A 24,619-nucleotide genomic window follows, 5' to 3' on the forward strand; every position below is an offset into this window, starting at 1 on the left:
AATAATAATAATAATAATAATAATAATAATAAATGATTTAAAACCTGGTAGATTTCTTTCTATAGTTATCATATTTACATGTGATGTCCCCTAGAAACAGATTCTAGGTTCTACATCCCTTGATCTATAGCATCGTTCCATGGTAGTAAAAAGGTCTTATACATGAAAGTTCTTAGTGAATGTTGATTGACAGACACTTATGGAGTGACTAAAGAGAGGTGATTAAAATCTGTAAGCTCCATTTTACCTGTATAAAATTATTCTCCTAACTACTTCAACCCACTATGTTTTCAGAAACCAAATATATGCATAGTACCTTAAAGTATGAAACCTTGGTCCCAGGATCTGAAAAAAGACACATATAACATATGCTTCCACCCCAATTCCCTTCCCTGGAAGGCAGAGCTTTTAATATTATCAAAGCTAACCTGGTTAGAATAGGGAGAGGTTACTTAAGACTCTGGCATCTGAATGGTAAGAGTTTGTAAGGTCAATCAGTAGATTCTTTACCCAAGAAGAATATTCATATATACATATGCATCCTGTTAGGTAAAAGGATAAAACCAAAGGTAGACAAAGTATTTTCCCCACTTAACATTTATGCCATTTGTAGTACCTCTGAACAAGTCTCTTTGACCTGGTAATGCCCACTGTGGCCCAGCACCCTCAAAGTCCCAGTTGAGTGGAGACTCACGATATTCCCTCCAATGGGTCTGACCAGTGATACATCACTCCACTGAACCTATGAACAATAGTGCCAAAGAAGGACACTTTGCATGACCTTAGGTTAAATTTTGCAGCTGGGATGCCCAGTAGATTGGTATCTAAAGTTAACTTCTGAATCCTTACAAACAATAAAACATAACACTATTACTCTATTTTAGGCATTGCATTAAGCATTTCACAAACATTACTTTATTTCCACAAAAACTCCCGGAGTTAGGTAGCACAGAGAAACTGAAACTTAAAGTTTAGTGACATGTAAGGCATCACAGACCTAATAAGAGCAGAGTACATGTGGAGATTGAGCTTTTGATCTCTATGCCTCTTCACAGCTAGCAGGATTTTTTTGGGGCGGAAGGAGGGGGGAATCACCTTTGGTTGTAATTCTACATTCCAGCCCATTTACATGCAAAGCACATCACCTCCAGGTCAAGCTTAAATTTAATCAAATAGTAACTCTCCTCACTAAATATTAGACATTCCCCGTTTTTTAAAAGTTGATGCTCTTTCTTCTACTAAGTTAAAATTTCAAGAAAAAATATAGGGTCAAGAATAGGAGGAGATAGGATGGTAAATCAATAACTTCTCTAACAAGCAATTTGTAAAATTAAAGAGGGCTAGTTGATTTAGATTAAGAAAACACTGTTGGGTGCCTATTTGTCAGGCACGCTGCTTGGACTAGAACTACAAAACTGCCTGTGCCTTTGGAAAGTAAATAACTTGCTTAGAAGTTCTTTTACATTATAAAATACCAGACTGGGTATCATCATTTTTCTACTTGTTTTTTGTAGTTTAATAACTAATAATCTCAATTATCTGACTTCACCAAGTTAAGCCATTTTCAACAATTCTTTTACAGAAAGTGATTGTGAAACTGAGAAGTTTTCCACAATATCAGAGAGAGATTTAGCTGGGAAGCTTTCATTACTTTTAATATAATTTATATAATTCAATTTCACTGCCTCTAAAAGGTTAAATCTGAAAGATTTTCCTAAATGTTATTTCCTCTCCAAAAACTTGTTTCTGTCAAAAATAACAAGATATAGAACTCAAAAGTGATCATTATCTTTAATCTGTATTCATTATTTTTAGTCTCTTTAGACCTTTGTCCCACTAATGATACATATATACATACTTTTATATATATGTAAATATATATGCCTTTTCATATGCACATATGTATGCCTTTAATTATCTTATTTGGTAGGCAGTCTCTAAAATTAAGATATATATATAGATAGATATAGAGACAGATATAGAGATAGACGTAGATAGATATCTATATCTATATCTATATATAAATATCTCCCAACTTGGAACAACTGTAGGTGAGGTTTTGTTATTGTTGATTGATTGATTGTTTTAGATAGGTAGATAGATCAATTGATCTATATTTTAACTATAAAGACTACCTACCAAGTGAGGTAATTAAAGGCACAGGCTCCTTTTTAAGAAGGGATATTTTCCACTTAAATGTCTTTGTGATAAAGTGTTTTCTCTTTGAATAACAGAAGGCAACCTCACAGAAGATTTACCATGGACTCTCAGTGATAGACAATCTCCAGTGGTGGTTTGTCAAGCAAACTGAGACATAACATGAGTAATAGAGTAAAAACTTAAGTCTGGACATAGCCCAATCTGCCAGGTCTCTGTTAGGAAAGCATCTGTTAGCAACCCTTTGTCATTCCCACTCTCTGTATCAGTCAAGTTGACTCCTGCTGTCTGAAGTTGTAGGTGGCTTCTTTGGTTAATTCAGATTCATCATGGGTATCTCTGCTCTTTTTTTGAAACTACTTGTATAAATAGGCCAGGATAATGAGCAAAGGAGAAAGCAAACAAACAACCTCCTGTTACAGTTTGATTCTCATTCACAAACACACAAGTCACGGCCTTATTCTTACAAAAGACAGGCAGATCTTGGACTGCACCCCATTGAGGAAAATGACCACCTGACAGGAGTTGGAGATGTGACAAATCTCGTAAGTTGTACAGATAACAAATCAAGATATATTTTTTTTAAGCCTGGATTTTACTCCTATTGGAGGCACACTGAAAAACGGTACCATGGTGTGCAGGGTTATTAACCAAGTGCATCTAACTGCCAGAAAGTTGAAATCTCACCTCACCGTTTGCAGCCAGCAGGACTTCTCCTGGCATCCCGTGGTTGTGTTAAGTGCAGACAGAATGGAGTTGCACAGCCAGCTTCTCCCCATGGGGTAAGGAAAGGGCTGTGCAAAGGTAGAGTGCAGAGTGTAAGTGCTTTAGGAAATGAGCTCTAACTCAAGCTTTTCTTTGTTGAATCGACATCTAATTTACATGTAAAATCAAACACCGATGAATGAATTAGATGCCCACAGAACAAAAAACATTGGAGATCAATGAGCAATGTCAGTCAATGACGAAGAGCTTTGAAGTATTATGAGGGACAGTTTATAAGTTTGTTATTTTTGGAGGGGAATAAATTTATATGATTCGTAATTCAAGAAGAGAGTTTAGATGCAGTAGGCATGTATTATATTACTCAATTTTGTTCTGCAAAACTCAACTCCCAAATACAACTAGCATGTCTTTCTTTCTCATATATTTACAGGTGGACTGGGGTATATCTCTGCTTCTGGCTACAGTCTGGGGGTGGGCATCTTCTTATCTGAGGCATCTTCTCTTGCCAGAGGACAGAAGCTCCTAGATGAATAGGCACAAATGAGAGATGCCACTTGAAGCCTTGGCTTGGGACTCTGGCATATAATCACTTTTTTTGTTTACTTAAACTTTTGTTTATTAAAATACAGTTAGTATTTAATGTTATACTAGTTTCAGGTGTACAACATAGTGATTCAACAATTCAATACATTACTCAATGCTTAACACAATAAATGTCACCAACTGTTGCCATACATCATTACCACAGTATTACTGATTATATTCCCTACTTTGCATTACTGACTATATTCCCTACTCTTCAACACTGTGATTTACTTATTTTATAACCAAAAGTTTATACTCCTTAATCCCCTAATTCCCCTCTTAATCTCCTTGTTGCTCATCCCTTCACCACCCCTCTGGCAACCACGAGTTTGTTCTCTGTATTTATGAATCTTTGGTTTTTGTTTATTTATTTGTTTGCTTGTTTGTTCATTTGTTGTTTAGATTGTACATATAAGTGAAATCATATGGTGTTTGTCTTTCTCTGTCCGACTTATTTCAGTTAGTATAATAGTTGCTAGGTCCATCCATGTTGTTGCAAATAGCAAGATCTCTTTTCCTTTGACTAAGTAACATTCCATTTCATATGTATACCACATCTTCTTTATCCATTCATCTAGAGACGGGCATTAAGGTTGCTTCCATATCTTGGCTATTGTGAATAATGCTGCAATAAACATAGGGGTGCATATATCTTTTGAAATTAGTTTTTTCATTTTCTTTGGGTAAATACCCAGTAGTAGAATTACTGGGTCATACGGTATTTCTATTTTTATTTTTCTGAGGATGCTCCATACTGTTTTCCATAGTGGTTGCATAAATTTACATTCCCACTAACAGTGCATGAGGGAGTGTCTTCTCAGGCAAGGTAAACAAAAGCAAAAATAAACTATTAGGATTATATCCAACTGAGAAGCTTTTGCACAGTGAAGGAAACCATTAACAAAATGAAAAAGCCAATCTATGGACTAGCAGAAGATATTTGCAAATACTACATCTGAAAAGGGGTTAATCCAGAATATATAAAGGGCTCATAAAACTCAACACCAAAAAAATGAAAAAGCAAACAAACAAAAAAAACAAAAAATGCTGATTTAAAAAATGGGCAGAGGACCTGAATGAAAAGATGCTCCGCATCACTCACCATCCGCAAAATGCAAATCAACACCACAGTGAGCTATCCCCTCACACCAGTCAGAAGGGGGCTGGTATGGAAACCACAATCCTGTCTTTCCACATTCCTCTGGCAAGCCCAGCTCCAACTCGACAGAAATGTTTGCTTCTTCACCGAGATGGGGGAAAGAGAATGACTATTTGTGGAACAATGAGCTAATCTGGCACATCTCCTTCCACCCCATAATTTACAACATGTCAGAAATTAAGACAGACAAAAATAAAAATTACCGGTTAAACTATCATCCAGAGACCATCAGTGTTAATCTTCGGTGTACATTCTTCCTGTCTTTTCTTTATGGGCATGGAGTGAAGTGAGTGGTGGGAAGGCATTAGCGAAGGGGTCATGGGGAGGGAGTGAGGGAGAAGCCTGAGGCAGTTCCTACAGGGATATTACTTGAGATCGCCTGTGTATCTGTGACTATCTTATTCAAAGTAGCGATATAATGGTGCGTGTGTTAGTTAGCCTCTCTGAGCCCCAGTTTTAATCTGTAAAATGGGGCTAACAATTGTGTCTACTTCATGTAGTAGGCATGAAGATTAAAGGAGCTAGTAAATGTAGATAGAACTTGCAATATGATAAATTCTCAGGAAAAATTAGCCATTATCCATAAATGTAATGTAGCACGTGATGAGGGAGCGTGGAGCAAGCTGAGGGCAAAATACAGGCTCGCACGCTACCTCCCACAGGTGGAATATGTATGGTATTCCTTGGACACTTCTGGCTGCCCAAGAACAAAGGAAAGGGGTTTAAGTGTTTGCCATGGTAATGTGGGAAACTAAGGCAAATGAAAAATTAAATTCCTTTACCAGCTACAGCCCATTGACAAGTCCTTGAAACCGGCAGAGTAATCTCCCTCTAGAAGCTCAGGTGCCTCGATGATGACACTTTGCTACGGGCAAATGGGAACCTTAGCTTAACGTCATCCCAACCTCCAGGATCCTGTAAATTTACTTCCTTGATCTCAACTGCCCCAAGATATATCCTGCAATCATACTCCAAGCTTATGCTCTCCCCCCATATACATCTGAAGGGTCTCATGACTGAGGTTTTATTAAATGATAATAAGTGGCATTTGCCTAGCAACAGCTAGCCCCTCAAGGTTCAAAATACCCTAGAGACTTACTCTATCCCTGATCCCCTTCCAACCTCATGGTATATAATGAGTTATTCGTCACAACCTCAGTGCAGCTCTTCCTGCCCATGGGTCCTGTCCCCATGCTTTAATAAAATCACCTTTTTGCACCAAAGACAACTTCAAGAATTCTTTCTTGGCCATCAGCTCTGGACCCCTCAAGCCCCATATCACCCCAAAACTTCATCAGCAGGGTTTTATCTTTAAGTAGTGGCCTATTTATTTTCTATTTATTATCCATACTTTGTTTTCTCACTGGCAACCCAAGGGTCTCTTTTCTTGCCTAAAGCATAAATAAACGATTCAAACAGAATCCTGGCAATAATGAGAGAGAGAAAGATTTGGATGCTTGCTTGCAGAGTGGCAAGAGTCTCCCAGAGGCTCTCAAAGCCTGAATCAATGGTTATCTAGTATTTCCTAAAATAATATTTGGAAATCTATATATCCTCTTGCACATTTTTAACTTCACATCTAAGATTTCTCATAATGAGTTTAAATGGAAATAATTCCTGGAATTTGATAAGAAACAGGGGTCTAGTACTCTTAAATATCCAGTGAAATTTAAATAATCAAAATGATGCCAAACAATACATAAACAATTTTTTTCCCAGACATTCAGGAATTTCACATCTTTTGTTTTTATTCTTCTTTGAATTCATATTTCAATTCCATTTTAACCATACAATTTTATCCTAATATAATCTACTTTTTATTCTTGAAAGACTTTTATTGATAATCCCACCTTTCCTCTTTGTAAAGAAAACATACACATAGTAAGTGCAAAATTTCTTTGAAGGGTTATAAGCATTCAAAAATGTTTTCAGGCTGACGCCATCAGTATTATCACTGTGCATAATAAATATAGTATCAATATATAATTATTAAACATTAAAAGTAAAATTTTAATGTTTCTTATTGAGATTAGTGATTTTTCTTTCAATTAGCTCTTGTCTGTGAATGAATAGGAAGCTGCTAGAGTGGACAGAGTTCTGCATAAATTGTATTCCGATTTGTCTTGTTTTTATAGATGTGAACAGGAGAAATTATTTTCACAGAAATCAGTAGACAAGAATGGAAGGAAGTTTGATTTCTTTTTCATCGAAGTGTCACTCAATTCCTTAAATGCCAAAAGTCAGTGATCTATTATGAAAAATTATTTTTAATTATAGACTGTTTGACACATCTTTGAAGGCTCAAATCTCAATGATATATAACCAAAAATTATTTTAGTCATTTTTAATTCTCATTTCAAATTGGCAAAAGCAAAGAATTGGAAACCTCCTGACCATAAATTATACCAGTTGCTCTCTTATTTAGAGGCATCTTATTCAATCCAACATGCCCAAAAGGAATAGAAAAAAAAATCAAAATGTTACTACACTCTTTTTAACACAGTATGTTTGGATTAAATTCTTTTTATACTATTATATTCTTTAAGTATGTTTTATCAGTACTTTAGCATTATAGAATTAACCTATTAAATTTATGGAGAATGCCTGTCCTATAAACTAATCTGCATAGTATCCCCAAGCTAATCAGACTTATATTCTGTCAGAAAAATTTTGCCTTCATGTTTCAATTCAAACAAATGTATCAATTCATTATTCAGGTGTTATTAAAAGCTTTGAGGAAATAGATTATATATAAAGAGATTGCCATAAGCAGTCATGAGGATTAAAATGATGTCAATCGTGAATAATTAATGTTATGACAATAATGTAATAAATCATTAAGCCATTGCTTATTACTTAATTTGTAATAATTTAGTGGAATATTCAGCTAAAACTGTAAATTCTTTATAAAGCGGGAGGAACAGGATAAGATTAGGAGATCCTTCACTATGTATGAGGATTTAGAAGTTAGCTGTTGATACAATATGGTTGCAAAATAACCAGCCACGTAGCATTAGTGCCCTATAGCAATAAATATTTATTTCTCACATTTATTTCTATTGTCAGCTAATCTAGGCTAGCCTGGACTGGGTGGCTCTTCTATTCTTAGCAAGGGTCCCCAATTTGTTTCTGAGTAGGCTGATATAGGCTGGGTTCATAGGAGTGGCCCAGCTATTTAGCATATGTCTCTCAACTGTTTTATCTAAAATGAGCAGTTTAGCCTGGGCATGTCCTTCACAAGGTGATGGCAAAATCAAAAAAGAACAAGTGTTTTTAAACACCTAAGCCTCTTGTAGCTTATGCTAGAAATTGGCCTACTGTGTGTCATTTTATTGGTCAAAGAATGTCACAAAACCAAACCGAGGAGTAGGGAATCATGCCAGGTCATAGAGAGAGCACTCCGCACAGCTGCATGGCTAGGAACATGAATACAGGAAGGAAGGCAGAATGGGAGTAATAATCCAGTCCATCACTGTGTGCACAATAAGCTTTGGACTTCAGCTTTGGGAAATAATTAAATGTGAATCAAATATAACTATTAGACATAATTCAATTGAGTTCATTAGTTACCATGATCAAACATTTCCTGTATGCCAAAAAAAAAAAAAGGAGAAAGAGAAAAAAACATATTGCCAAAATGCAAACAGTCTGGGAACTGGCATGTAGTTTTATCTTTTGTTAATAGGAGATAGATAATAGTAAACATTTTATAACATGAAATAAACTCAGGATCACCAGTAATTGGTATAAATATTTCCTTTTTACAAGATAGTTTGACATAGCTTATTGAAAAGAAGTGCCAAATGTGAAATAAATTATGTTACAGTTTTACTTTTGAGTTTTAACCAATATACATTGAAAAAATGTGGGTGATCTGAGCATTTTTCCAGTTAACCAACATCATTCACCTATACTACCTAGGCTATTTGAAAGAAGGCTTTTCCTTCAAACTAAATAATATGTCTTAGGGATGAGTGTTTGAAAAGAGTAGAAAAAACCTGCTTACATGTATAAGTGGTGTTTTGTATTTTTCTCATGGATGGTCAATTTGTTTTGCTCACAGTGCTTTCTCTCTCCGTGGTGATATATCCTTTGGTACTGGTAGGGGAATAAGAAGCAAGTTCTAAGTAATTGTCTTTACTGCACACATCCAGTCTATTATATATTTGAATTCTAAACATCCCAACATGGGTCAAATACCTATTTCTTATAGAAACACATGTAAGAGAACTGGATGTAGTGTGACTTTAAAATGCAGTTTAAGGGTTGCCTATGTGGCTCAGTCTGTTAAGCATCTGACTCTTGGTTTTGGCTCAGGTCACGATCTCATATTCTTGAGATTGAGCCTTGCGTTGGGCTCTGGGCTGATGGAGTCAGTTTGGGATTTTCACTCTCCTCCTCTTTCTCAGCTCCGGTGCTCCCCACCCCACCTCCACACCGCCCCATAGGCACCATGAGCTTGTACCCTCTCTCTCTCAATATAAATCAACATTTAAAACAAAAAAATAAATAAAATACAGTTTAAAAATTATCAGGCATGTCTCCACCCCTTGTATTTTATATTTCTTTACTCAAATTAAAATCTGTGTAGTTTTTCCTTCCTACATGAATTTTGTGATCATTTTGTCAAGTTCAAGCTATATCTTTTAAGATTTGGCTTCAAATGTGTTTAAATATGCAGATTCACTTGAGGTAGCTATCATGACTTTGCCATATTATTATCCTATTGTCACAAGGATTATGACATCCATGTATTTATTTATTAAAGAGTCATTAATAGTCACAAGCTAAACCTTGTCTCTTTCCCAGAAGCTCTTCACATTTCTTTCTTAGGTTACTATGTGCTATTCCTATTTCCACTCTTGGGAATGAAAATTGTTTTTAATTATAATTACTGATTCTTTTTTTTTAATAGGAAAGAATCTCAAAGCATATATTTTCTGGGTTGTTAGTATTTAAATGGATGGCCTCAGGATTTTTACATTTAGGGAATTTTAATTAATGTTTAATAAAGTAAATATTAATTATACTTTTGAAATGCATATATTTTATCTTTATTTAATAATATAGGCACTTTTAAATGACATTCTTACTTTTAAAATTATCCACTTCTAAAATCTTTAGTAACTGTTGTTTGAAAGATCTCTGCTTCCTAAGTATTGTTGGTTGTAATGAACCATTTAGCATCTCAAAGATCTAAGCCTATTCTCTAAATTCTTTAGATACAATTGGATATGTTTAACTGGTTGCTGTCTCACTGAAGTATAATTCCCTTTGCCCATCCTTACAAAGATATTTTTAGCAATTCACAATAAGAAAAAATATTCTGCATAAGCTTTCATTAGAAATTTCCAAGGAATACAGAAAGAGTTTATCTTTCTGTTAATTTCCTTTCAAGATTTCTCTTCTCCAACACAATAAAATATATGTCATGGGCATATATTTTGATACACCTGAAAAAGTCAGATTTATAACCTCTGGCTAGAATAGGGACAGTTTATATATTTGATGTGGATCTAACTATAAAAATATATGGGTGGTTTAAGCAACTGTCATACCGAGATACAAAGGACAAAATTTTGCTTTAATTTTCTTACAGAAAAATATGTGTTATTTTAAATTATTTTTAGTTCAAAGATTGATGGAATCAGGAGTTGTTCAAAAAGTACTGTCAATCCTTCTGTGAAGTCAACTACAATAATACAACAAAAAGAAGTATAACCCATTACCAGTATCATTAGCAGTCACCTTACTCAGTGCCTACGGAAAATTGATGGCCAAAATAGAGAATGACTCCTTTAATTTACTCACATTCATCTTGAAAGCCAAAAGAACGAGTGGACTATTTTCAAAAGATGGGAATAGGCAATTTATCTTTGTTCATACAGGACAAAATATCTCTGTCCATCAGCCCCTATACATAAAGTAAATAGAAATAAAGGGGGTACAGGGTGAGGGTAATGGGGAAAAATGACAATGTTGGGGGGCAATAATAAGTTTTTAATGAAGGATGACAGAATATTTTAGATAAAATTTTAAAAAGGAGGAATAAGACTGAGAAGGAAAATCAAAGGAAACAGCAAAAGAAGAACGAAATAAACAGACATGTTGTAATGAACCAGAGACAATGATAGTCACAGTAGAAGAGGAAACATGCGGAGCTCAAAGAAAGAAATAGAGTATTATTACGGTTTAAATTTCAGAATCCCTGATGTTATTGGATTATAACCCATAAATAAAATAAATATCTGTAAGTCCATACTGATATAAATGGAATAAACAAATCAATAAGAAGAAACAGATTTCCTTATTGAAAAATTCCAATTAATAAATGCAGAAAGAATAAAGGAAAAAAAAATTAGCATTGGACAAATGCCATAATAACAATAATTGTTGCAGACATGATCCACACCAATGGATGCTAAAATTTGAGAGTAAAACTTTGAGGGGGAATTGAATATTTGCATACTCTCAAATATTTTCCTCAAGATATTTATTAACTATGAATGGGCAAAGAGTAACTTAGTTACTTGAGAAACTCAAGACCCAGGGACAGAACCTTAGCCAAGTGCTCACTAGTAATATTACTAATAATAAGACTTATTGACATTACGTACCCTCTGCGATGCCCTGAAAGAATCACTTCTGTGTCTTAACATGTATAACCTCATGCAAATAACATCAGATAAACCAAATGAGGGATATTCTATAAATTAAGTGACCGACACTCTTCAAAAGTGGCAATGTCTTGAAAGATAAAGACTGAAGAATAGTGACAGATTGGACAAAAGAGACAGAAAAACTAAATACAATGTGGAAAACCTGCTGAAGGTTGAATAAGGTCTGTATTTTAATTAACAGTAGTGTACCAATATTAATCTCCTGGTTTTGATCATTTTGCTGTGTTATAAAGGATATTAACACTAGGGGAGGCTGGGTAAAGGGCAAATGGAAACTATTCACTTGCAGCGTTTCTGTAAATTTAAAAATTATCTTAAATAAAAATTAAAAAAAAATTCTGGGCCTCAAGCAAAAATTTTAGACAAGACTTCAGTTGTAGGAATAATGTACTGATACATCTATTTGTGTTTGGTTTTCACTGTTTTTTTTGATATACCAGGTGGTGTTTTTTCTCTTTAGTGTGTGCATCCTTTATATGGAGTGATGATGTTCCCTTTCCTCAAGGGTGATTGCAAGGCGCTGAAATTCTCAGCTCCAACCAAGATTCTTAATTCCAAGCTTGGCAACATTACAAGAACATAGAAGCGCAACAACCTCCGGGTGACTCTGTACAGACGTGGGTAATTATTAAACCAGTAGCCATCATAATAGGCTCATGTGAAGACCACATGCCTATTCCCCTGGTACCAGGTAATTCTGGATCCATAGGTTATGATGGGGGTAAAGAGAGGGCAATAACTCTCAAATTTACTTACATTTCCATCAGATGTCTGAATTGAGGTTCCAATCAGAGCACGCTGATTTAAAGAAAATAACGATACATTTCTTGCATCTTCAAGATTGTTGATTAAGATTTGTACTTTTTACCTCTCCTAAATCTTCTGTTGATTATTAAATAAAATCATGATGAATAAATGAGCTTTTCTTTTCTTTTTTCTTGTTTTTTTTGGAATAACATATAAACCAGAAGTTCTCTGACTGGAAATGATAACATTTCCAAATTCTTCTGCTCCAGACTTTGGAAAAATCCTACTATTGATTAGTAGGCTCAAGTACCTACAAATTATGGTATCTCAGGGCGCCTGGGTGGCTCAGTTGGTCAGGCGACTGACTTCGGCTCAGGTCATGATCTTACAGTTCGTGAGTTCGAGCCCTGCGTCAGGCTCTGTGCTGACAGCTCAGATCCTGGAACCTGTTTCAGATTCTGAGTCTTCCCCTCTCTCTACCCCTCCCCTGCTCATGCTCTGTGTCTCTCTGTCTCTCAATGATAAATAAATGTGAAAAAAAAAATTAAAAAAATATGGTATCTCCATGCAGTTTTTTTCTTCTTTTGAGATTGGAAAGAATTGGCAATTTTCACGGTGAGTTGCCATTTCTGTGACTCTGAGGTTTAAGTTGGTGTGCTTTATGGCAGTGGATTCAGGGAAGACACCTGACAGGCTCATCAAACAGATCATGAAACATTTCAGGAACCACTTTCTCTGCTTAGCAACCAAATGAATCTCTCCCTCTCATTTGGTTTATACAAACAAGCAACTGTGAATTTACAGAGGACTTTGATATTCATTTGATTCTACTAAAGTTCAGAGAAGTTCCCAGGGTTACACTCCATCACTACCAATTTCTTTTTCTCCATGGTACATGGGTGCATTTCATTGGGAAAGAAGAGTTTGATAGATAGCTTATCGAGAAAATAAATAATACAGTGTTTGCCAATTGTCGCTGTCTTTTATGCCTGGGTAGCCTAGATTGGCATTAGAATCCAGCCATAATTTAACAACATAATTTATGGTGTTTCTAAAAGACCTGCTTTTCTTTCTTTCTTCTTCTTCTTCTTCTTTTTTTTTTTTTTTTTTTGATTCCCCAGTCTGATCATCCAAGTTCATTCTTATTGTCACATTAGTGACTTAGAGGTTTCTATTTTCCCCTTGAAATCGTCAGTTTAAGAATTTATGGTTGCACCCAAAGTAAATATTCTTTAATTCTGCACAAATAGTTTATAATGACATTATCCCTGACTCACATGGCTTTCACTGGGTTTTGGAGCCAGATAAACTTTGATTCTCTGACAGTACTTAGAAGCTGTACTAACTAGAAAATTGGGATTATATATTTGTCTTCTGAGATTTACAATGTAATATAAACACTATTGGTTAGAAAATGGGTTGTCAATGACTTAAATGAAAAAACTGAAGACCTGACCATAATACTTTTTGGTAAGTAAATTAAGTATGTTAATATCTATGTAAGATAGTTTGTCCATCAGAATAAAAGCATGGGTATCTTAAAGTAATACCATTAAAACCTTGAGTTATCTAACCCTTCTTCCTCATCTAAGCATGTCCATGATTTCCATGTTGATATATCTTCAGTTCTTTTTTATTCATCACTCATCATAGAGAACTAACAATGTAGCATGAGAGAATGTATTGATTGTCCCATATTTCCACACCTCATGACTGTGATTTCTCTTGGTAAATAGATAAAATGGCAAACAGGTTTTTTTTCCTGCCTAAGAGCAGGGACTATTATTGTGAATATTCCCAGAATGTATGTACAGTTATTTATTTATCCATAATCTGGCTTTCTGGAGTCTGCCTCAGTGAAATGTGAATCTGATCTGTACAACCGTGGGTACTGGAAGAGGAAGTCTTTGGGGTCTTCAAAGTAATGATTAAGCCCCAGGCACCATTACTTGAAATCATAATTCTATATCACTTCCAAGTTTATCCTTTATTGATTTGTATGGAATAACATCTCTGTGTTATTTACTAGCTGTGTGACTTTAAGCAATTTATATAAACTTCTTTAAGCCAATTTTCTTTAATCCTAAATGAAACTAATAATTTGTACCCTGTAGATATGTTGTTTGGATATATTATAATACCTAGAAAATGTACAGCACATTTCTTTGGGTACATAATAAATAATAATAAGTGATAGTAAAAATAAAATATAACAAGTTCAATATAATTAATGTTCTTATAACAAATCTATCACCTTTTACTGTCTTAGAGGTGAGGACAAATCTAAGGGCATAGCCTCAAAAAACCTGCATTAGAATATCAGGAATACATGTTATTTGCTTTATGGGAGTGCTATTTCCCAAACCTCAACACTGAAGGCGGTACTATTGGTCATTTGGTCCAATCTCATCACAAATAAATCCCTACCAGAACTTCATTTAGATTATTAAAAACCTTTAAGTGATTGAGAACAGAACTCTTTATAAAACCCATTCCTTATTCTAATTTTGGATAAACCTCCCCATGAAGATGAAATTTGTCTTTGTAACATGTCTTTTTTTTTTTCTATTAGCCTCTAAGTAACAAATGGTACAAATAATTCCTCTTAAAAAACTCGTATCATATTTCTGTTAATTTTTTTCTAGGTTGAGCATCCAAAATTTCCTCATTTTTCATATTTCATAATTTCTAAGTTCTTTACCATCTTTTAAACGTTAGGTGAACTATCTCCACTTGAATAGTCCACAAGTGGTCTGACAATGGCAGTGAACAATGGGAAAATGGGTCTATTGATTTCATTGATTCAAATACTACCCTCCTCCTCTTGCGGCTTAATAATAAATTAATGTGTATTACCTTGTTTTAGCATCTAATCATAATTTTTTTTTTTGTTCACACTGAGCTTATAGACAACTAAGATCTTTTTTTTTTTTTACAATTACAATAACTAATATCAGAGTTGACCTTTCCTGAACACAGTATCAGTATGATATTTTTAACCCTGATTACATTCCTCATATTTTTCTTAATATAATCTCTTTTATTTCTTTTCATCCAATATAATATTTATTCCCTTTAGGCTTATTCAGACATAGGTATGAACTCATTAGAGTATCAAGCAATTCACAACATATTGAACAGAATTAGGGAAGCTGACCTGACAACCACCAAGCTGTATAACGGACTTGACTTTAAAGAACTGGTACTACCTACCAGTAATCCTCTAGGTAGAAATTTGAAGAGAGGTAGAACATAAAATTCTTATACTGAAATATATTTGATAACTTTCTTATATAGTTTATTTTAAAAAATTCAACAGGACATAGAGAATAATGAATAAAAACTTATACATGATTCATTAATGGTTCAAATGAAAATAGTCCAATGCATCCATTGTCTAGACTCAGCAATTTATCACACAGTACTGTCATTTACCAAATTTGAGTGTATAAGTCAGATAATAACTAATACTTTTATGTTAAGGTTACCTGGCTCCATTCCAGTAGCCTCCATAATATTGATTAGTAGATTCAATTAAGCAATATGGTAATCACAGCATAGTAACAGAAATCTGTTTACTACAAATGTATTACTAAATGCTCCCTAAGGCTTCATTCCATGTAATAATTCTTAGCATGTTAAACTATAAAATGAATACAAGTCCTGTCCCAAACTGTAAGGAGGGATCATTTGAGAAAAAAAAAAATATATTTCAAGCTAACGGTATGCCCTAGCAGACTCCTTCTCTATCTTAAATCTTGTAATCATCCTAAGTGAGCAGACTTCAAACATCCTTAGACCAAAATTCCAATGCAGCTTCTATGTACATTAGCTCCTTACTCCAGAACACATCTTGGGTCTGTCATCATTCAGAACTACTTCTCTCTGTTTCCTCTAAGTGTTCCCTACTATGTGAAATACTTCTAATCATGTTTTCCAACTCTATACTCACTTTTATTAATGTTTATTTATTTTTGAGAGTGAGAGAGATAGAGCATAAGTGGGGGAGGGGCAGAGAGAGAGGGAGACACAGAATCAGAAGCAGGCTCCAGGCTCTGAGTGGTCTGCACAGAGCCCGACGCTGGGCTTGAACTCACAAACTGCAAGATCATGACCTAAGCCAAAGTCGGATGCTCAACCGACTGAGCCACCCAGGCGCCCCTATACTCACTTTTTTTAATTTTTTTTTTCAAAGTTTATTTATTTTTTGGGACAGAGAGAGACAGAGCATGAACGGGGGAGGGGCAGAGAGAGAGGGAGACACAGAATGGGAAACAGGCTCCAGGCTCTGAGCCATCAGCCCAGAGCCTGACGCGGGGCTCGAACTCACGGACCGCGAGATCGTGACCTGGCTGAAGTCGGACGCTTAACCGACTGTGCCACTCAGGCACCCCCTATACTCACTTTTTAAGGCTTGGTTTAGATGTCAGCTTATTGGATAGACTTTTCTGGGACCCAGAAGATTCCCCCGCTCTGGCATCCTGTACTATCGTGGCTAGTTCATTATTGAACCCACCACATAATGTTTTGTCTCCTCCACCATTGGCAACATCTTTGAGGGTAAAGACCCTGAGTCATTCATCTTTGTGTCTCTAATGGTATGTACAGTGCCCGACAAGTGAAAGTGCTCAATGGATTTTAATGAATGAAAAGCAAAATGCAATGTTCAACAGTACAGGTGAAATCAGAGCACTGAAGAAGTGCAAGAGAGAGAGAGAAACGAATTGTGAGTGGTGTCATGAAGTACATAACATTTGACGTGGATCTTGAAAGGCACGCACGGTTTGGAATGGCACCGTGATATATAAGATAAGAGGATGGTGCGTTTCAGAAGAGAGACTTAATAAACTATGACTAAAGATCAGAGTTTCACTTCAAGAATGCATCCAAAATTAAAGTAATGAAGGAGAACCTGGTAGAACAAATGAGAACAAAACATTCTTTAACTTCTGACATGGATGATTGATAGGCCTCAAAGGAAAACCAACAGGACCTAATTAGCTGATCAAAAGGATGTCTTTGCAGTTGAAAAAGAAACATTATCTTTTGCATTCATGGAGGACCGTGAGAAAGAATGCCAAATTCAAAAATCCTTCTGGGGGGCCCTGGGTGGCTCAGTCAGTTGTGTCCAACTTCAGCTCAGGTCATTATCTCACTGTTTGTGAGTTCGAGCCCCGCGTCGGGCTCTGTGCTGACTGGCTTGGAGCCTGGAGACTGCTTCAGATTCTGTGTTTCCCTCTCTCTCTGTTTCTCCCCTGCTCATGCTCTCTTTCTGTCTCTCAAAAATAATAAATAAATGTTAAAAAAAAATCAAAAATCCTTCTAGAAGAAAAGGTGTTTTTTAAAATGCAAATAATATATTGGATCTGTGAGTAGTATTAGTTATATTTTTGTGTTGGTAAACTGATGAATAGACACAATCATGTGTAAATGACTTAAAAATATGGCATATGAAGACATTAAAAACGGGAAATGCTGGTCAATCAACAATTATTGAGCTACTTCTTTTTTTCACTACTGTGGAAGATACAATTGAGGCAAAAAGTAAAACCCTTTACCTTAAAATCCAATTAAAGAAGGTAGATAAACATAAAAAATAGAAACCAAAAATACTAGATTCTAACAAGTAAAACCTACAAATATGATTGCCTTTTTAAAAGGATGTCCAGGGGCGCCTGGGTGGCGCAGTCGGTTAAGCGTCCGACTTCAGCCAGGTCACGATCTCGCGGCCCGTGAGTTCGAGCCCCGCGTCAGGCTCTGAGCCATCTCTTTCCGATTCTGTGCCTCCCTCTCTCTCTGCCCCTCCCCCGTTCATGCTCTGTCTCTCTCTGTCCCAAAAATAAATAAACGTTGAAAAAAAAAATTAAAAAAAAAAAAAAAAAAAAAAGGATGTCCAGGGGCGCCTGGGTGGCTCAGTCGGTTGAGCGGCCGACTTCGGCTGAGGTCATGATCTAGTGGTCCGTGAGTTCGAGCCCCGCGTCGGGCTCTGTGCTGACAGCTCAGAGCCTGGAGCCTGTTTCAGATTCTGTGTCTCCCTCTCTCTGACCCTCCCCCGTTCATGCTCTGTCTCTCTCTGTCTCAAAAATAAATAAACGTTAAAAAAATTAAAATAAAATAAAATAAAAGGATGTCCAGAGAAGCCAGAAGTCAACCTAGATAAGAGTCTTCAGTGGAAGGAAAACCCCTGATTTCCATCATTACACGGATGTCCAGAGAAGCCAGAAGTCAACCTAGATAAGAGTCTTCAGTGGAAGGAAAACCCCTGATTTCCATCATTACACTACATTGTCTCAGCGCAGATTTGTGTCTTCCCAAACTTCATCAACCAGTATTTTTAAAGAGTACAAAAAATAAATAAATAAATAAATAAATAAGATTAATCAAAAGAAGATCTTTTCAAGAATGTTAAAGCTATGAAATTATGATTTCCACCAATTATGTATTCTACAAAAGAGTATAAAGAAGCAACCTCCTAAAAATACTTCTTTTTTTTTATGTTTTAACTTGTGTGATAAATATGATAGAAAATGTCAGAAAACCAGACAGATAAGGATATTTCATTTAGTCCACTCATTCAAAAGGGCATTTGGCTCAGAGAAGGAAGAAGATGAGGGAGAAGAAAAAAGAGGAAGTGAATGAGAAGGAGGAAGAAGACAGAAGGAAGGAAGGATGGAAGGAAGGAAAGAAAGACAAGGACGAGAAGAAGAAAAAAGGGGAGGAGGTGGAGAAGGGGAAAAGGAACACGCTTACTGAAAAAGAAGGACTAATGAATTGGTTAAATGACCACATCTAAACAACAAAATAGTATAAGATGAAGATAATTTTAACAGAAAGCTTTAGGAGAAATAATTAAACTCAGAACCATAGCGGATTAAAAAATATAGACCTCTGTCACGGAGCGAGAATCTCCTGTCCCCTTCTAAGTCTTTCTAGAACTTGACTAAGAATCGAATTGACATGAGGCAGATTAACAGGAGAATATCAAATTCAATTTTCTAGGTCCCGGGAATCCACACAGACATGGAAGTTCCAAAGACAGACAAAATGAGGTCTATATGTCATTCATCCTAAACTAAGGCGAAAGGGGTAGGGTCTGAGACCTCAGAGAGAAGGAATGTAATTCACAGGAAGATGAAAGAGAGTAAATGTTTGGTAAACACATGTTTGGTGGGCCACTCAGGAACAATGAGACACAGATGACTGATCAAACAGGCTTGCTAAGTGCTTCCCTCTCTATGGGGCCAATTCATAGCATAATGTAGTTATCTATGGCGATAGCTCTCTCCCTAGAGCAAGTCCTTTTTGTAAATTGGCTTTAGGCAGTTGTGGTGGAGGTAAAGAGCTTTTCCTGAACCTGGTAGGTTTTGACTGCTTTTTTAACTTAAAAGAATCTTCATGCCAATGTGGCCTATCTTGGGATGGCCTGCCCTTGGCCCCTACACCTGCATGGAGCTCTGCAGTATATGATGCATTGGTGTATTGGGGTGGGTTCAGTGAAAATATACTGGGGTTAAACAGAAAGATTTTGGAAGAAGAATACAGAATACAAAATAACTAAAATCACTAGAAGCCTGGACTTTTACTATTTTTCTTTCTTTCTTTCTTTTTTTTAAATGTTTATTTATTTTTGGGAAAGAGAGTGTGAGCAGGGGAGGGGCAGCGAGGGAAGGCGACAGAGGACCTGAAGTGGGCTCAGGGCTGACAGCACAGAACCCAATGCAGGCCTTGAACTCAAGAAACGTGAGATCATGACCTGAGCCAAAGCGGGACACTCAACCAACTGAGCCACCCAGGTCTCCCTTGCTGTTTTCTAACTTTATTGAAGTCTGAATGATCTGAGCAATAAATCTATTGCTCCTATACTTCTCAACATTCCACAGTCACTCAATAGTTTCCATCCTAGAATAATCTGAGTTTCCCCTCTCTTTACTCAAAAAGATGTGTCCTGATTGTACTGACAGGACTTGCTTGAAGCCCATGGTCACTCTCTAGCAAGGAAGTTTGTCTTCCTCACTAGCCTTGCATTTGCCACCATTTATCACCTGAAAGGGTGAGAGCTGTGTGTAAATGTTTTTCTTTCATTGAGGCCTGGCACACAATATGTAGTGGGAGAGTTTTACCACGAGTTTTACTCTTGACAATAGGAGGAAGGACGGAAAGTTACATTCTGGCTTTCCAATTTTAGTATATGTGCTGCCGAAGTGAGCACAACATTCTGGCTTTCCTAAAAGTCCTCAGCAGGAATAGGAATAAGCATAGGAATAAGCAAGAGATGAGAAATAGACGGTACATTTTGCAGGAAATGACTTGTGTTCCTGTTGAAAAACTCTGCTGCGTAAACAGGGTAGAAACGCCCTGGAGAAAAAGAGAAAGACCCCAAAAAGATAACCAGGAATAACAGCCCCCAAAGGTTAATTCATGCAGAAGGGATGGAAAACATATTTTATAATGTCAGTTTCTATTATATCAGAAACTGAGTAATGTCAAGATATAGCGTAATCAAATAAAAACTCAAAGCTTAAAAATATTTAAATAAGTCTAAATCATTCTAAAATCTCTCAGTAATCATGTTACTGTCATGGGTTTTCTACCATCTTTCTTTTAAAAGTCTTAAAATATATGCATTTCAAAACATTTTGCAAGAAAGTATACAAGATCCTTTGACCCCATTTAACATATGGAGAATCTGAACCACGAGGAAACATTGTGATTCCATGAATCACAAGGAAACATCACCTGACAAAATAAAGACAGTTTCAAGGTCTGACTTCCTTCTGCTGGATATAAAGTTCATGTTGTAGTGAAGACAGCAGGGAATTTCCACAAACTGGAAGACAAACCCTGAGTGAAGCCTCCATTACTGTCAAAATCTATTTCTTTGTCCCCAAACCATTTCCTCATCCACTGTGAGATGTACTAACTTTTAAAGAAATATCGATCGAGAAAATAAATACATATTTCCCCAAAGTAAATGATTCCTAAACTTTTGGAGCTATAATGCCCTTTCACTGAGTTGTATGACACTCTATACATTCTCAAAGTTCCGCAGAGACATTTCTTTTTTTATTTGTTTAAAATTATTTTTTAATATTTATTTTTTGAGAAAGAGTGCAAGCAGGGGAAGGGCAGAAAGAGAGAGGGAGACACAGAATCCAAAGCACACCCCAGGTTTTGAGCTGTCAGCCCAGAGTCCTACGCTGGGCTCGAACCCATGAACCAAACTGTGAGATCATGACCTGACCCAAAGTCAGATGCTTACCCAGCTGAGCCACCCAGACGACATTTGTTTTAAAGTTATGTGTCATCCTTTTGTGAGGGTTCTAGGATTAAGTAACTTATTCTATAGTTTATATTTCCCTTGGGGCATAATGTATTTATTAATTCATTCACTCTCATTTCTCTCCCTCTTTACCTCCTCCTACTTAGGTTTGACTATTATTCTTGTCCACAATTCCCTGAAACCATAACATAAACAGTGTATTTTTAGGTTTGAAGTAGATTGATGTTAGCTGTATTTTGTATGACAGACAGCATTTCAGGGTGGTTAATCGCATACACTCTGGAGTCAGACTCTCTAAGTTTGATTCCCTGTTTCCCCATTTATTAGATGGACAACATAAACAAGCCTTGGATAAGCAAGACCTTTCTTTGCCTCAGTCTCCTCAACTATAAAATGAATATAATAATAGTACCAAACTCACAGGATTGTGTTTAAGATGCAATCAGCTAAGACATAAAAGCACTTGGAGTAGTGCTTGGCATATATTCTTCATTGTGTAAGTTATTAGCTATTCCTGTTTTTCTTCACCTGTTCCATCACTTTGCTAACTGGTTAGGAGTTGATCAAAAGTTCCAAGCTGCTTATAGTCGTCATATATTTTCATGTCATTCACAGAAGGAAGAGTCTAACCCAGAAAATTTGACTCCTTGGGACACGGATTCTCTGGCAACCCCCGGCATGTGCATGGTCTTGGCTCATCCAAAGACCCCTTGTTGATTTTGCATCTGGACATAGTGGGCCAACATTGTATGATGTACAAGGTGTCAGTAAAGCCTGCAGGGGATCCTTCGATCCAAGGAAAATGACAAGTCTCATTGTTCCTGTGAGGGAGCAGACAAAGAGACCAGAGGATTTAACTCTATCAAGTGAATACTATCCTACGTTGAATTCTGCCTTGAGAGGTGAGCTTCCCTGAGCTACATACAATTGAATAAAACTGTATTATTAGTAAAAGCCCCTTCAGATCTTCATCTCTTCTCTGTGATAACAAGCATCACCTTCTCCATTAACCTACATCAGGGTTGAGATTAAGGTTAAGTCTTTGTTATCCTCACAGAGTGCGTCTATATTAGCTGCTTAGAAGTTTCTTCTGAATCACTGCTTTTAAACATTTATGTTATCAGACCACCTTAGAAAGTAATATCCCATGTTTTTGGTTTGTTGTTTGTTTTAAACTATGCCTGTTGATGTGCTATATAGAAAAACAAAGTGTTCTTGTATTGGAACAATATTGTTGCCATTGATGAAGTTCCAGAGAGAGATTATTATATGCAGATTCTGCCATCCAGAGCCATGCAAAAGTATAGGTTTTTTTTTAATGCTTTTAACATTTCTTTGATATTTATTCATTTTTGAGGGAAGACACAGAGAGTGAGTGGTGGGGGTGGGGGGAAGGGGCAGAGAGAGAGAGAGGGACCCAGAATCCAAAGCAGGCTCCAGTCTCCGAGCTGTTAGCACAGAGTCCAATGCTGGGGTCGAACTCACAGACCTTGAAATCATGACCTGAGCCGAAGTCAGTTGCTTAACCAATGGAGCCACCCAGGCACCCCTAATGCTTTTTGTTTTTTTTAAAGGCACTATCTTTATCGTAATAAAACAAACTGGTAATAGTTTATTATACATATAAGACATGATTTATGAAACTTATACTCCATTTTCAAGCATTTTTATATGCACAAAAACAAAATAAAAATTATTGTGTATAATCTTACAGAAGAACCCTGTCACCCACATGAACATGAGTCTAGTGAGGCCTCACCAGGACAACGTTTATTGTGCTGTTCTGTAGATTTAGGAAAGAGACTCTAATACTCAAACTTGTATCTTCAAGAGGAAGTGCCTGGAATAATGTAGATGCTTAGCAAATGCTTATGAAATACACAAGTGAAAAAAATATCTAGGTGTTAATACAGCCATATTTAGAATCATTGATCTAAAAACACTTAATGCTCGCTTACAAATTATAAGCAGTGCCCTTTAAAAAGAATTTCCTTAAGGATATTTATCCTGAAATCAAAACCAAAAACTATTCTTAATTACATTTTTGGGTGACTACATACTAGATTACACAGAACCTACTTCCTCAACCATATCATAGCAAAGCAAAATGGTCTATAATCAATTCTCATTTCAGAGAGATATAAAAATATCCAAGATAAACTGGGGGGAGAAAGTTAGCATAAAATGTACTACAAGTTAGCTTGTGATTTAAAAAAGAAAACTGCTTTGTCATGAGTCAGAAGCATTTTAGCTTCTTTTAAAAAAATGATTTGAAACGTTTTGATTAGTGTCAAGGTTTCCAGTGAAGAAGGATCTCATAAATGCACTGGTTTCGATGAAAGATGAAAACAGTATAAGAATCACAGGATGAGTAATTTGTATCTGTAATGTCTACTGATTTCTTATCTTGAACATGATAAGAGGGAACTCATCTGACCTAGAGGAGATAGTACTATTTCTGGCAAATTCCTTCATCCTGTTTGAAAGAACTATTTTGCATTATATTGTTAAAACCAAATAAATATTTAAATGCTGTTATCAAGCCCAAAATAATGATAACTGAAAGATAATTTATGAAAAACCATTGTAAATTGATATCTCTCACTTCATGTAAATGTGTGAACAGAAGGGGTAAGGAGGGGAGACGGAAGGAAAAGGAAGCTCTAAATTATAACATCCATATGCTGATAAAGGTTTAATTAATTTGCAACACAATCTGCTGGAATTTTTTAAAGTTTTGCTTAAAGTTATAGTACCAAGCATTCTCCAGTTTTGGACAACTGCCACCAGTGGTCTGGACCACATTTTTACTTTTGGAAATACAGTGGTTTCTGTTCAGCGTCATGTCAAAACAGATACTTTCCTAACCATCTCAAGCTATGAGAGGGCAGGTGGTTGTTTCAGGACACAAGGAAGAAAGATGGGGGAAGAATGATTGTCAAGTTACTCTTCGTCTCCATCTGATGCAATGTTCTTGATACTGACTGAATATTGGAATCACCTAGAGTTCTAAATATTACTGATGATTGAGTATCATCCCCCAAATTCTCATTTAATTGATCTCGTTGTGGGCTGGGCATAAAAACCTTTCAAAATTCCCCCGAACAATTCTAATGTGCAACGCATTTTGAGAACCAGTGATCCAAAAGGAAGTAGGAAGGAAAATGTAAGGAATGGTTAACAGTTCAAAAGCTTTCTTTTAGAGGTGCCTGGCTGACTTAGTTGGTAGAGCATGTGACTCCTGATCTCAGGGTCGTGAGTTCAAGCCCCACACTGAGGGTAGAG

General features: G+C 36.3%; 1 long non-coding RNA gene across 1 annotated transcript; it reads left to right on the plus strand.

The window, feature by feature from the left end:
• The first annotated feature begins 11,778 nt into the window (after positions 1–11,778).
• LOC123607679 lies at positions 11,779–22,292 on the plus strand. The gene is made up of 2 exons (XR_006716848.1): positions 11,779–11,998; positions 21,950–22,292. It is a non-coding gene; the product is annotated as an uncharacterized LOC123607679 (long non-coding RNA).
• Positions 22,293–24,619: the final 2,327 nt, after the last annotated feature.

Source organism: Leopardus geoffroyi, chromosome A2 (assembly GCF_018350155.1).
Source record: "Leopardus geoffroyi isolate Oge1 chromosome A2, O.geoffroyi_Oge1_pat1.0, whole genome shotgun sequence".
In the NCBI taxonomy this organism is placed as follows: domain Eukaryota; kingdom Metazoa; phylum Chordata; class Mammalia; order Carnivora; family Felidae; genus Leopardus; species Leopardus geoffroyi.